Source organism: Planococcus citri, chromosome 2, assembly GCF_950023065.1.
Source record: "Planococcus citri chromosome 2, ihPlaCitr1.1, whole genome shotgun sequence".
NCBI lineage: Eukaryota > Metazoa > Arthropoda > Insecta > Hemiptera > Pseudococcidae > Planococcus > Planococcus citri.
Window position 1 is genome coordinate 14536200 of NC_088678.1, and position 16024 is coordinate 14552223.

A 16024-nucleotide genomic window follows, 5' to 3' on the forward strand; every position below is an offset into this window, starting at 1 on the left:
ATTGATTACCTTGTGATCACGCGATTATACATTTGTCGTGCGTCTGCGACTAATGTTTTTTTTACATTGTGCACCAATTCTAAGTAATGATAAGCGTCCAATTATCTAGGAACATTTCAATTGCTACGCGTTTTATAATGGTCGATATAAATTCTGGAAAAGCGTGACATCTCAAGAGTCATACAATTACATAATTATATAATCTTATGTCTGGTGATAATGTTTCTAGCGCATGATCTTCAGAAACTGGTTCACACAGATCACCATGTATTTAATATTCATAACTGCGAACCTTGTCAACGCGTAATTCAGAATAACTCCGTATTTGAATAATATACAGTACCCTACCTACCCAATATAAATCTATTTAGCCGAATTAAAAATACATTCGGTACATCGAATAATCTTCTTTCACCCTAAAAATTACCTATTTATAGAAAACTTGTTGCAAAGTACGATACCTACACAAGTTCCTCGTGTCGATGAAATGTTAACCCATGCGCGATGGAAATTTTTCAAATGAAAAACGAAGAAAATGTTAATTTACTAGATAGGTAAACACTTCAGGTAGCGCGAAAAATTTCCATTCTAGACGATCGTTGAACTCGCTAATAGAAAAATATCCGGATTACGTGGACTGTGGGACGTGAAAATTCAATATAAGAACCCACGCTGCGAACAAACGTTTATTCGCCGAAATATTTCTGTTTGAAGATGATCTGCGATATTATCGCCAAGCACGTTATTCTACCATGAAACTGTATCACCAGTGATCACGTATACTATTATCTAATCACCATTTATCAACGTTACGTTTACGTACCTCAAATTAGCCATCATTCAATTTGCAATAAATACGTCATTCAAAAGAATATTTTTGGCAAAGAGTTGTAGGACAGTAAAATAGTAAACAGATCAAACAGGTGAAAATATCAACGCCACGAAACATGTGTTAGGTATTAGGTAGAGGTACCGCTGCATGCTGTAGCAAACATCCGCATCCTGGATCTGGAAAAATATTTGTGTTTAAAAACAAAAAATACCTATCTACTAATGCTTAAGGCTCATTAAACTTACTACATTTTTTCCAAAAGTAATTAATTTATTTCAATCTTCGAATTAATCTGATCTCCACATAGACCTAGCTACGTGACCGTGTTAAATGCAAGGATCGAGCGCACAAAGCATAGGACGTGGATAGAGTAAATTTGATTAAACAAAGTTATCTTGATTATCTGTAGAAAAAAATATTTCTTTTCCTTGAAATACATTCTAGAGAAATACATAATCTAACATTGGTCAACAACACTCACCGTAGAGAAAATCAGTAGCATAGGAGCGAGAGTACCTACTCCTCTGAATCAATGTAGGAATGAAGTAATTTAAAACATCTCGTCGTCATGAATAATTTAAGTATTTTTCTTCTAAACGACCTAAAACGCAAAAAAAAAGACAAAAATGAAAATTTACAAAATAATATATTAGTATTTAATTTATTGCTTCATCTAGGCAACACTCCATCCTTTTTCCGAACATTATTTTTTCGAATAAACTTTAGAATTTGAACCTCACCAGTTCCAGATACCTATGAAATAATCCGCGTAAGAGGATTCAGGGCAAACAAGTTGAAAAAGGTAACAAAAAAAAAAAAAAAAACGTTACAAGACATGAGCAAACATTTTAATATGGAAAAAAACCACAAAGAAAGCTAGGTAAAGCTTTCATTAAAAAAATGTAAAAAAATACTTCTTGGAAATTATTGCAAAAAATGATAGGTTTTCAAAAGTTACAGAAAAAGTGAGTAGGTATTTTGACACTTTTTGGCAAAAAATCAAATTTTGTTCATTTTAGCTTAGCAAAGGTTGAGCTTTTTTTGACAATTTTTGATGAAAGGCGAGAACTTTTGTAGATCTAAATTTTTGGCAGAAGGCAGAACTTTTAAAAAATTACTGACAATAAACTTTTTGTAATTTTTTTCATAAAAAGTAGGCTTTTTCGCAACTTTTTTAGTGAAAAGGTGACTTTATTTTTTTGAAAAATGAGTTTTCTTGAAAAAAAAGACTTTATGTGGAGAAAGTTGAACATGGGAAATTTTTGCTATTTTAGCAAAAATTCAAAGCTTTTTGGCATTTTTTGCAATCAAGCGACAATTTTTAGCAATTTTTAGAAAGAAACAACACTTTTTACTGTTTTTAGCACAAATTTGTAACCAAGTTGAAATATATTTGTCAGTTTTTGGTAAATTTTTGAAAATCAAATTTAGGCCAAAAATGAGAAAAAAAAATCAAAATTTTACCAAATTGAGCTATAAAGCTAAAATTAGGATATACCCTATTTTCGACCTGCAAAATCGATTGGAAACGATTTCAACCCGTTTTGAGCAGTTCTGGAGCCTCCAGCACATTTTTGAAACTTGAAATTCTCACCAAATATCATCAAATGAAGTTGGAAAACGGAAATTCACGCTGCAATCCAATTTAAACACGCCATTAAGTCGACTGCTGGTAAGTTTTAGTCATTTTGTTGCTACCTGCTACTTTTTGAAAATTCTTGGAGCCTCCAGTAGATGTTTGAAACCTGTAATTCCTATAAAATTTCATCAAATGAAGTTAAAAAGCCGAAATTCATTCTGTAAACTAATTTTCATACGATGAAGTCGATTGCAAGTAAATTTCAAGTCGTTTTGTGGCCGTCAGCGAGTTTTTGTAAATTACTGGAGCCTCCAGTAAATTTTTGAAACTTGTAATTTCTACAAAATTTCATCAAATGAGGTACTAGGAAAGCCAAAAGTTAATTCGGATAGATTTTATGGCATTTTTTGAAGAACAGAAGTTTCTAAAAATCTGCTGGAGGCTCCAAAACGGATTGAAACTGCCTGCGATCCACCTCAGCACAATGTCAAAAATGGGGTGTCTCTGTTAGGTAAAATTTTATGGAAATTTTGAGCATTGAAATATCTGCCGGAGGCTCCAGTAATATCCAGAAAGTCGCTGGAGGCTCCAAAACGACTTGAAATCTACGAGTAGTCGACTTCATAGCGTATTGAAATCAGTTTACAGAGTGAATTTTAGCTTTGCAACTGTTTTTTATGACATTTTAAAATTATTCTAAAATCTGTTGGAGGCTCTAGGAATTTTTGAAGAGTTGCTGGAGGCTCCAAAATGACTTGAACCAACCTGCAGTCCACTTGATGACGCATTGAAATTGAAGTACGGGGTGAATTTTGGATTTCCAACTCTGTTATGGTAAATTTTTATGGAAATTTCGAGCATTGAAATATCTGCTGGAGGCTCCAGTAATTTCCAAAAAGTCTCTGGAGGCTCCAAAACGACATGAAATCTACTTGCAGTCAACTCCCTAGCGTATTGAAATTAGTTTACAGAATGAATTTTAGCTTTCCAATTGCTTTTGATAAAATGTTGTGGGAATTTCAAGTTTCAAAAAATTGCTGGAGGCTCCGGAATTGCTCAAAATGGTTGGACATAGTTTCTAATCGATTTGGCGAGTCGAAAATGGAATATATCCCAAATTTCATCCTTCTAAATCAATTTGGTAAAATTTTGATTTTTTTTCTCAACTTTACCCTCTCTTTAGTAAGGGTGAAATCGCCATTTTGGGAAAAGCTGAACTGGTCGTGCTGATAGGAAATTTTGTGTAGAACATTATTTTTGTTTCAACATTTTCCCTCTCTGACCCTTCATTGACTACACTAGAAAATGATTATTCACATGTTCATAATAATTACTTATGTACTTAGATATTATTACCTTTTTTTAAAAAAATTTTGAAAAAGTAACAAAAAGTAGTTACATAACTTTAATGACTTACGTTAGTTCATTACCTAAAAAATAATCGAGTACGAGCCTTGGATTCCGGACCCAGGTCGTTGTTACTTCTAAAAATTGGGTTTCAGGTTCAAATCCAGACCCAAGATGATCGAGGTTGAGATTCTCATAGTTTGTTTTAATCTTCTAAGAACATGGTTAGGGTTTGTTGACCTTTTCGAGTTTTTGCAATCAATAAAAATGTTCAACGTCGTTAAAACAAAGTTTTTTAGTTTTTTTCCCTCAAATTTATTTTTTATTTTTCGATTGATAATATTTTCCTATATTGGGGTAATTCTCCAGATTTTGCCATATTTCAGAACCCGGTTGTTTTTCCAACGAGTATGTATGCTCCTCCTTGCCATCCATCATTATGCATTCCACCCCCTCCCTCCATGATACAAATCGAAGTATTTTTTCTGAAAAAAAAAAACAACAAACATATAATAGCCCAGTCAAAATGCAATTTGACCCAAACATTATTGCGATCAAAGGTTTTGTTGGTGAATATTGTCTAGGGTGGTATGCTGAACAACATACTAAAAGCCCCCGCCACTACCCCACGAGTTAACCCCCCCCCACAGTGGATCATAGCCCCCCAAAAACAGTTTTTCGTCAAGAACTCCTGAAATGTTGAATTTTGAGTAAAATGAGCTCAGTAATCATTTCATCTCCTCTCCAATACCTATCAAATGAGCTATCGACCAACTCCTTAGCCTCAATGGGGGTGGCGCTACGACCCCTCAAAGTGATGTGATTTCAATATTTTTACACTTTATGACTTGCTGCTTGTAACCTGTTCTAATTAATAAAATGAAGTCAAACTTGGGGAATGGGATTCTTTTGAAAGCTAAAGTTGACCTCTGAAGTGTGGAGGGTCAAAGTTGAAAATTACAGAAAGGTAATTTTTTGGAGGGGCATAACATGACTCCAAATAGATGAAAAGGGTTCAAAATCATACCATCGGACAGTGCCTCATCTGTGATCAACATATCCAAATTTCAGCTTCCTAGATCATCCCCACTCCTTTTAAGATGGAAAAAACCGAAAATAGGGGCAAAATAAGGGGATTTTTAGCTTAATTCCGCTTTAAATGGGGTGGGGATGACCTAGGAAGCTGAAATTTGGATATGTTGATCACAGATGGGGTACTGTTCGATGATATGATTTTGGACACTTTTCATCCATTTGGGGTCATGTTATGCCTCTCCAAAGAAATGACCTTTCTGTAATTTTCAACTTTGACCCTCCCCACTCCAGAGGTCAACTTTAGCTCCCAAAAGAATCCCATTCCCCAAGTTTGACTTCATTTTATTAATTAGAACAGGTTACAAGCAGCAAGTCATAAAGTGTAAAAATATTGAAATCACATCACTTTGAGGGGTCGTAGCGCCACCCCCATTGAGGCTAAGGAGTTGGTCGATAGCTCATTCGATAGGTATTGGAGAGGAGATAGAATGATCACTGGCTCATTTTACTCAAAATTCAATATTTCAGGAGTTCTTGACAAAAACCTGTTTTTGGGGGCTTTGCTCCACTGGGGGGGGGGGGTAGCTCGTGGGGTAGGGATGGGAACTTTTAGTATGTTGTTCAGCATACCACTCTAGACAATATTCACCAACAGAACCTTACTATTTGACTGGGCTATAATAATCCGGGAACATTAAATTCAGTGGTTTTGGGAACAGCAGTCTTCAAAATAACACATATGACCTTAAGAGCAAAGTTTGTAAAATATGAATTCATGTTATTGCTCTACTTCCGTGGCGAATTTTCGATTTTCTCTTTGACCTGACTATAGTTACAAATTTCACGCGGAAAATAGTCCATTTTCTGTGATATTTGATGACTAATGTGAACAAATTTTTATATCCCTATTGACTCGACATCTTACATAATCACAGAATTAAGTACGTTCTCGATGAAATTACTCCTCAATTGAAATTCAATCACCAATAGTACAAAAGTAAATCCATCTTAGTCACCGCAGCAATCAGTTCACTATAAATCCAAAGTAAGAGATCAACAACACCTCACCATATAAATTGACAACTGCCAAACTTACAAAGAGAATAAATCAGACAAAGCTCGATGAATATATAGGTACCAAACAACCGCCATAAAAATAATCACAACGTACATTGTTATAATTACGTCAACTGGTAAGCATTGGCAAATTCCTAAAATGAACCAATGGAAACCAACATTTTCAACTCGAGCAATCAAAACGTATAATACAAAATAAAACATAGTCCGAAAATATAAATAAAAATAATACCAATGTAATTCTCGCCCACACAAAAAAAAACCAACAATCTCATATCCACCTTGCAACAAAACATAACCTAAATCTTTTTATAAATCCTATTATTTCAAAAAAATGGCAATTAAATCATCTCACGACGACGCGACGAGCGACGGTTTCCCAACAATAACTTCCATTTTTTACAGCGCCACACAAATAGAAAAAAAAATTAAGTAATAACCTAGGTAGGTAAACGATGAAAAACTACACAGAGGTACAAATGAAGGGAAAGTACAAAGAAATATGAGAGAATAATGGATCGCTAATAAAATAAACTAAAAACGATTTACATTTTAGAAGCCGCTAATATAACAATGTCTTCAACGTCATAGGTATACGCAGGAAGAAAGTAAAAAAAATCTAACAACGCCGTCAACTAATCACAATTACGATACGCATCTGAGCTATATAATGGACAAAAATTACCGGTAAACTCTATTTGATTGACGACTGTTCTACTAGAGTTTGGTGTATGGTTTGGTTCATGTCTTTACACTCGAGTGTTTTCCGTATTATTCTATAATTCATTAAAATGCTTACTGTTCGTGTTTTAGTAAGTATACTCGTATTTTGCATCTGTTCGGGTGTTGGTTGGTGAATTTTTTGTTTTTTATTGCTAGTTTTTTTAAAATTATTTTTTACGTTTTAAAAAAATGCATCGAATGTGTTCGACAATGAGGGTAAGTCTTGAGGAAATTGTGAAAAGTGCATTTATAATTGCATTAATTGCATTAAGCTGTCGGATGCCTCGTTAGGTACATTAATGAATAATCGCATTCGTATTCAACGTGACAAATATACTCGAAAACATAAAAAATTAATCATTTCACTTGATCCTGACAAATCATTTTTTTGTTTTAATAATTTCTTCCGGTGTGAATGACTTTTTTTTACAATTTTATCTTTCATCGCCTTAAAAATAACTACATATATGAGTAATGGCACATGTTTCAGAGAATGCTTATTATTTTTCAAAGTATTTTCTTCGACTTATTCGTTCTTACAAATTAGACAGGATTAGTACATAAAAAAAATAAGTGCTCCCTGGCGATAAATTAACGAGACTCACGATGATCCATCAACTTCCGTAAAAAAAATACAATTCTTCGTTAAAATGTAAACAAATAGAACAAATAAAAAAATATAAGGAAAAAAGGTAATAGTTTTATGACCCAATTACGATACGAAGCTTAGATTTTGTAAATATATATCCAAATATTTGCTCAAGAAAGAGAAGAATACTTACAAATATACTCGAGTATGTTTACATTTATTGTAAAATTTCATTCGATTGCAATTTTAGATGTTGAATGATTTCAACTTGAAGTTTTAACGTAACTATTTGAACTCTTACCTTAATTTACAACGATACTTACTTTAATCTTGCAGTTCTTCAAATTGATTAATTCTTCGTAAACGTCGAAATTATATTTTTCGAGCCACAAAAATTGATTTAAAGTTGGTCAGGAAATATTCTGGAAATTGAAATAAACCAGTATGATTCATTTTAAAAATTACGAAAGAGTGTACAGACTACAGATACCTATAAAAATATATACTCCTCAAGGAATCAACGATATGCAACCTTTTCAACATTAGAACAATAATAGCTGCTAATTATTTCAGCTACCAATATCGATGTGGAGACTACCTAATCGAGTTGGTTTCTCGACCAATCGACCATATTTCAGGAGCTAAGTTATGCATTTCATTCAACATCATCGACAATATTTTTCAATAAATAACGTTTACTCGCCATCGCATAAGACTTTGAATTCTCACGAGCCACTTCAATATTATCGCTTCGGTGTTTAACTGTTTACATAAGTTGAAAGAGATAATATCCATCGAATCTCGTTTTAAAAAAATAAGTACATGGGTAATTGATGTACGAACAAGTGTTATTTAGCACTTGACATAATCAATAAGTAAAATAAAAAAAAATACACAAAAGATATGTTCAGCAAAATTAAAACATATCAACTCATTTTTTTTTTTTTAGCTCAACACACCTCATATAATATTATAGTTAGATAAAAACTCGCTCTGATGACATTTTGATTTATACTTTACAGCTTTTCCTTTGCATATCTTTAATACTGATCATAATACAAACCTCAAATGGGCGAATAGTGTACTCGAGGATACCCCAATACGATCCGTACAGTAACTCAAATGCCAATTACGCCCGTCGAGGAGGAGGTGAAGGAGGTGCAATAGCAGCAGCAAGCAGCGGAAGCGGAGGAACGGCGAGATACAGCCATGGACATGGACATGCAACTTCATATCAAAATTTCGTACTTCATAGTTACCATCCTGTGAAAGTTTACCTGAAAAAACACCATCATCATCATGATTATAACTAAGTTTTGTACTTACGGATTTCATTAATTTATTTAAATCTAATTTTAACGTAATATAAATTTAGTCGCATCATTGCCAGTGGTTTATTTTTTCAAAGAGGAGCTGCCTTGGTTTTTTGGGCGCAAATTTTTTCATTTTTCAGTCTCAATTTTGGGAGAAAATATTATTTTTTGCTGTTTGCAGACGAAAAATCACAGCACAGTTCAGAATTACATATTCTCATTTTTTGTAAGGCCAAAAGACAATGTATGTGAATAAGGCATACTGCTTTCAATTTTTAATATTTTTTTGCCATTTTCAATTTTAATTAGGTTTGAAGAAATTCAAAGAAAAGATTGAAATATTCTCATTCTTTACTTCAAAGAAAGAGGGATGCTTCTAAATTTCAATTTGCCAAACTTGTTGCTTTGAATCCTTTAATGTTGTTCTATAATTTTCATTAGGTTGACTCCGCTATATACTTTTGAGGTTTTTTTTTTGAATTTTTTCCCTCCTCGACAGTAATTGGTTTTAATTTTTTTTCTTATTTCCTGCAAATTTCAGCTCTCTAACCTGGAATTGATTTATTTCCCCGGGGACCAGCCCCCCCCCCCCCAGCTAAGAAAATGAAAAAACAATTGGACACGATTTCCAATCCATGATTTGAATCACTTTTCAAAACCGCAATTCTTGATTCATTACTGTTATAAATTATAATAATCCTTCTTTGATTTTTGCACAAAAATTTTATCATTTTGGTCAATTTTCAGTTAGGTATTTTTATGTCTATCTAACAGTTTTTATGATACTTCGTGTAATTTAATTTTTGTCCAATTTCATTCCACTTTGATGACATCAGATCGATTTTATTGCTACCTAATGTTGAATAATCTAACAAGTAGGTAAGCAATTTTTATACAATTTTTCTCAAATCCTGAGATATTTTATCAACTTTAAGTTGTTTTCAATTGTTCCCAAGTCATTTTGAGAAGTTATGTTGTTTTATGCAATTTTTGTTCAATTTTACGGCTCATCATTTTTTAGTGATTTTCAATAATCTGAACACAATTTAACGACTTGTTATTCAATTTTTTCCAAATTTGGTCAAATGTCAGTTTTTGATAATTTTTGTACATTTTAATGCTTTTTTTAGTATACTCTCATATGTCATTTCTGACACCTATTTCACAATATTTTTTATGCAAATTTTTCTGAAATTTCATCAACTTTTGGCGATTTTTAATAATTGTAATGTTTTTTAAAAGGTTTTTCTATTTTTATCATTTTAAACACATTTTGTCAAATATTTTACGCAATATTTGCTAAAAGCCAAATTTCATCGCCCTATTAGTTTTTCGTGATTTTTCAATGAGTTTACTGATTTTTTTTTACGTCATTTTAATAAGTTTGCAAACCATGTTTCATGCGATTTTTGCCAATTTTTTCCAACTTTTACAGGAATTTGATCTGTTGTTGGTAATTAACGATTTTAATGTTTTTCAAAGCATTTTTATGTCATTTTTTTTAAAATTTGAATTGTGCGCTAATTTGCCACTTTAAAAAGTCAAATTTTCAATTTCTCAAGATTTATTGAACATTTAAGAATCTGAATTCAATGATCTGATATTTTCCACTAAATTTCAAGAAGGAATCTAACGATGAAGTTACGTCAATCAACCAAAAATTAATTCGTCGGCTAAAGAATAAGCAGAAAATTTATCAAAAATACACTGCCAGGCTAAATTTTAGCAAATTAAAAAAATACTTCCCCTCCCCCTCCCCCTCCCCAAAAAATTAAAACTTGATCGAATCGAATTGAGGCAGAAGCTGATCTTTGAATTGTACCCGATGGCGATTCCCAACCTTCTGAACTGAACCTATTGATGGTTTCAAGTGGTTCTTTATAGTCCGGCATATGACAATAGGAGTAATTGCACCGCCCCCCCCGCCGATCCTCCGGGACAACTTTTTTCTTAAAGGGGACATCCTAAAGGAACATTTTAAAGCAAACTTGCCAAAAAAAAATTGGCCTTACTTACAAAATGGTGGCCATTTTGATTGACAGGTCAGCCGAAATTGCAGATTTAGCGTTTTAATATAGGACTTGCACGAACTTTTTCAAACTTTACAAAGGTAGATTGAAAGATCGTGCAAAAATTTATCACCTGTCAAAATTTCAAGTGCTAAAGTGGGTTTTTTGATTTTTGGTGAATTTTTAAAAATCGAATTTAGGCCAAAAATGAGGGAAAAAATCAAAATTTTACGAAATTGACTAAGAAAGCAGAAATTTGGGATATACCCTATTTTCGGCATGCCAAATCGATTGGAAACGGTTTCAACCCGTTTTGAGCAGTTCTGGAGCCTCCAGCAGATTTTTCAAACTCGAAATGCCCACAAAATTCCATCAAATTGGAGTTGGAAAGCTAATTTATTCTAAAAACTAATTTTAATACGCTACGAAGTACTTCAAGTGAATTTCAAGTCGTTTTGGTGCTTCCAGCGACTTTTTGAAAATTCCTGAAGGCTCCAGCAGATTTTTGAAACTCGAAATTCCCACAAAATTCCATCAAATTGGAGTTGTGAAGCTAAAATTTACTCTACACTCCAATTTTAACACCCTCTAAAGACGACTTCAGGTGGGTTCAAGTCATTTTAGGACCTCCAGCGACTTTTTTGAAAATTACTGGAGCCTCCAGCAGATTTTTGAAACCTTAAATTTTCAAAAAATTTCATGAAATGGAGATGGAGAGCTGAAATTTACTCTACACTCCAATTTTAACACCCTCTGAAGACGACTTCAGGTGGGTTCAAGTCATTTTAGGACCTCCGGCGACTTTTTTGAAAATTACTGGAGCCTCCAGTAGATTTTTTTAACTTGAAATTTCCCCAACATTAATTTATCAAATGGAGTTGGCAAGCTGAAATTTACTTCGCAGACTACATGGTGGTTTCAAATGGTTTTGAAGCTTCCAGCTGCTTTTAGGAAATTTCAATTTTCCAAAAAAACGTCGTACAACCATTCAAAAAGTCGCTGGAGGCTTCAAAACGACTTGAAATCCACCAGTAGTCAACTTCGTAGCGTATTGAAATTAGTTTGCAGAATGAATTTTGACTCTCCACCTCAGTTTGATGAAATTTTGGGGAAATTTCAAGTTCCAAAAATCTACTGGAGGCTCTAGTAATTTTCAAAGAGTCACTGGAGGCGCCTAAACGACTTGAAATTCACCTGCAGTACTTCATAGCGTATTGAAATTAGTTTTTAGAATAAATTTTAGCTTTCCAACTCCAATTTGATGGAATTTTGTGGGCATTTCGAGTTTCAAAAATCTGCTGGAGGCTCCAGAACTGCTCAAAACGGGTTGAAACCGTTTCCAATCGATTTGGTATGCCAAAGATAAGGTATTTCCCAAATTTTAGCTTTATTGGTCAATTTGGTAAAATTTTGATTTTTTCCCTCAATTTTGGCCTAAATTCGATTTAAAAAAATTCACCAAAAATCGAATAACGCACTTTAGCACTTGAAATTTTGACAGGTGATAAATTTTTGCATGATCTTTCGATCTACCTTTGTAAAGTTTGAAAAATTTCATGCAAGTCCTATGTTGAAACGCAAAATCTGCGATTTCGGCTGACCTGTCAATCAAAATGGCCGCCATTTTGTAAGTAAGGCCAACTTTTTTTTGGCAAGTTTGCTTTAAAATGTTCCTTAGGATGTTCCCTTTAAGAAAAAAGTTGTCCCGGAGGATCGGCGGGGGGGGGGGTGCAATTACTCCTGTTGTCATATGCCGGACTATTAGTCTTCAACAGAGTTTTGGATCTTTTTTTCTCTCAAAAAAATACCAACCATATTGTGGAAATGTGAGCTCAAATCGATCGAATAAAGTCAAAACCCGCCAATACATAGATTTCGAATTTAATTTGGGTCTTTTAAAAGGTACGAACAAAATTTCTTAGGTCTATTTTTTCAGAGACTCCAGCACGATTCGAAACTATCATCGATCGGTTCGAGTCGAGAGGTTGAAAAATGTTGAAAATAAATCAAATTTCGAGATCGAAAGATCAGGCAACAATTTATCACCTGTCAGAATATTTCAAGTGCTAAAGTGCCTTTTTCGATTTTTGGTGAATTTTTGAAAATCAAATTTAGACCAAAAATGAGGGGAAATTTAGGTCAAAAAATGAAAGAAGAACCCCTCCCTTTTTCCTTTCCCTTATTCATGGGGATTAGTTACCAAATTTCAATCCAGAAGAAATTTTGAGCCAAATTGGAGCACTCGAGGCAAAAATCCACCTTTACTCCTATACCTACTCTTCTTCAAGCATAAAAATTCGATTACTCTAATAGCCACGTAACCTATGCATTTTACCTTAAACCTACCTACCTTATCTGAAGAAAACTCGCCTAAAAATTACATCAACGCGAAAAAATCCACGCTCCGGGCATCTACTCGTAGCATTATTGGTTCGAACAGCAACGAACAATTAAAAGTTTAAAATAATCGTTTTCCAACCTGTATGGCAATTTTCCAATTACAGTTTCGGTTTACCATTCATCGATCGTGCTTATCACTCGTTAATTCGTAGATAATAAGTTTTCATCGTTCGCCTTAATGTTTGTTACTCTTTCAAACAACAACGTAAACAATTCTCCTCGCTGTGTATTCTATACTTATCGACCGCACTTTACGGTCTTTCCAAAACGAAAAAAAAAGTTACAATTTTTTTTTCAAAACTAAAAATTGGCATCCCATTTTACAAAAGTTCTTAAATACCTATATAGAAAAAAAATATATATCGTACAGGGTACACTCGTATAAATAATAATTAGCGTGGATTTAAAAATGTCTCGGTCTTGACGTCAAATATACATTTACGTTGACGTCATATTACTCGTCAAACATTCTTTTTTAATCAACGATCACGATGCACGATACGTTTACGTAAATTATTAAACAGGCTGAAAAATTTTCGGTAACGTACGCGCCATTTTCACGCTATTTTATATCCAAGTCGAGTTGAAATTCACGTAGTGTCTGTGCCGATTCCGATTGCAAGCGTTATCGAGATCTACCAAAAAAAACCGAGCGAAAAAGGCTGTGTAGTATGGTTGCCTATGCCTACGGCGTGAAATATTGAAAAAAAAGAAAATGACGTAGGCGTCCCGCTCAAAGCTCATTCTACAGCCTATTTTATATTTACAATGTGTTACTAGTACTATAGTGGTATAACGTTGTGGTTTTTTCGCTTTTTTTTCTTCTTCTTCTTCTTCGTAGTATAAATCAATTTTATTCTTTCTCGCAGTACGTAAATTTTTACCGCATCCGATGTTCGCGTAAAATTACGATATTTTTAGGACACGGTTGCATACCTACCTACTTGTTTTTTTCTCTTTTTTTTTATTCACTCCCACAACGTAATTTTTTTGTTCAAACTGTAAGAGAAAAAGTTTACCAAGTGTTACAGCGTGTTACATATATGAAATACCGCAAACTTGACCAACCGTATCCATTATAAATGCAACGTGGCCCGTTTCACAAAATCATACAGAGCGGGGTGGTTTTTTCTTCAAGCTGTACAGGGTGGTTAGCAGAGACAGAGAGGGATAACTGTACACTCGTTTGGAAAAGTTATATGATTGAAAATGATAGATAGAACCCTACACGTAAATTCGACCTCGTTACTTATTCAAAGGTCGTGTCACGAGCTTTAAATTGATAAACTCATTTCTACTCGCTTATAGCTAACGCGCCTTATACCTACACCATATTACCAGTCTTGAGGAAAAAAAAATTGTTTAATGGATTTATCGTATCTTCCGTCGTAGGAGTTCGCCTTCGACTTGAGAGTTCGAATAGCAAAACAGTACCTCTATAACTTACTGTTAAGACTTTTTATAAATGCATTTTTAACGTCAGCGTCACCCCCAATGACGTAAGACGTACTATATAAGTAATTCGCTAAAAGGATTTTGAATTATTTGTTTGATACAATGTGACTTATTTGGATTACCAACTGAAAAGAAATTCGTAACCTTTTTTAATATTTTGTATTCATTGCGTGTAATGTTGTTGCTCATATAGCTCGAGAAAGGAATAATCATTTTATAAAGTACTCGTGTGTGGAAGGGGGATTGCGTCAGGGGGTTTAGGGAATCGATTTTGATGAGTTTTTTGGAGGGTGGGAGGGGAAGAGGAATATTTTTTTGTAAATATTTCAAAATTAGCCTACAGTACAGTCTGACATTTTTGCAGCACGAAAAATTCAGTTGACTTTTCATAGACTAGACTTTGATCTGAACTATTCGGAAAAGCGTACTTAGCAAAATTTGGCCAAATTCTAAGGTGTGATTTTGACAAAAATTCTCAAAATGAATATTTTTTTTAGAAATGTTAGACTTACTTACAAAATTTTATTTCATTTCAATAGGTTCTATGACGCCTTTTCAAAAATCCTGAAAATCATGACTCAATTTTTCACTTGAAAATCTTTCAAAATACTTACTCTGAAAAATAATTTTCATCGTAATAATAATTGAATTCATTATGAAATTTTAAAGCGCTGGATAGATCACGTAACTTTTCTATTTCAGAAATCACAATGACTCAATTTTTGCTCAAAATTTTTTTAAAATGCTGAAAAAACACTTCAGTAAAAATATGTGAATTAAGTAAGTATTGGTGAAATTTCATGAGAAGTTTGAATAGGTATCGTGAAGAAATTTTCTTTGAGCATTTAAAAAGAGTTTCGAGCAAAAAATGAGTCTTAATAATTGTGATTTTTGAAAAAGTATCATACCTACAACATCAAAATAATCGTCATCGTCGTCGTTCCCCTATAAAAGGTAGACCTGTTGGCCTGTCTGCTATAGTGTGGAACTTGCTGAGGATGAGTCTGAGGTATTGGTGAGTTTCCTCCTTGGTCTCCCAGCTCTCTCGCTATAATTTCCTAGACTTTCTCTTGACTTCTGCTAACTACTTCATTTTTTGAGCTCATGAATTTTCTAAATGCCTGTCTTTTCTGTTGTATGAGTTCTTGGATTTCGTTGTCCCAATTCTTTATTTGCTTTGCCCCAATTCTGCATGGAATCATTCCTAAGCTTTCTTTTGCCGCTTTTGTCACAATGGATTTGACATTTTCCCATTCTTCTTATATGTCCTGGCTTTTTGGTATCTCTTCACTTATGAATTTATGATGTTCATCCATCTTTGGTACAGCCAGCCATTGATTGGTTCGGTCATCCAGGGCTCTTGTGTTGATTTTTTAAAAAAATTTTCTGGCTGGTATTCTTGTTGTTTCCATTCTCATTACTCCTTGAACAAAATGACGGTCAATGAGTATTTCTAGACCTCTGTATGTTCTTACGTACAAGAATTTCTTTGCGGCGTTTTTTTTGGATATAAAATGATCAATCACTGAGCTTTGTCCCCATATATTGCTCCATGTCATCTTGTGATCTTTTTTTGTGTTGATAGAATGTATACGCTCAGTAAGTTTGATCACGTGACTCCCACGTTTTGGAGCTATTCTCGTGATAATGATAACAGGCGAACAG

At 33.8% G+C, this 16024-nt stretch overlaps 2 long non-coding RNA genes across 2 annotated transcripts in view; one reads left to right on the forward strand and one right to left on the reverse strand.

Moving 5' to 3' along the window:
• Window positions 1-6562: 6562 nt before the first annotated feature.
• LOC135834777 (uncharacterized) lies at window positions 6563-8567 on the forward strand. Its single transcript, XR_010556754.1, has 2 exons — window positions 6563-6682; window positions 8205-8567. It is a non-coding gene; the product is annotated as an uncharacterized LOC135834777 (long non-coding RNA).
• The window catches only part of LOC135834780 (uncharacterized), a 42232-nt gene continuing 33721 nt past the window's right edge, over window positions 7514-16024 (reverse strand). Inside the window, exons 2-3 of the long non-coding RNA XR_010556756.1 lie at window positions 8246-8459; window positions 7514-7604 (exon numbers count right to left, since the gene is read on the reverse strand). This is a non-coding gene — a long non-coding RNA (uncharacterized LOC135834780). The remainder of the gene's footprint in view (window positions 7605-8245; window positions 8460-16024) is intronic.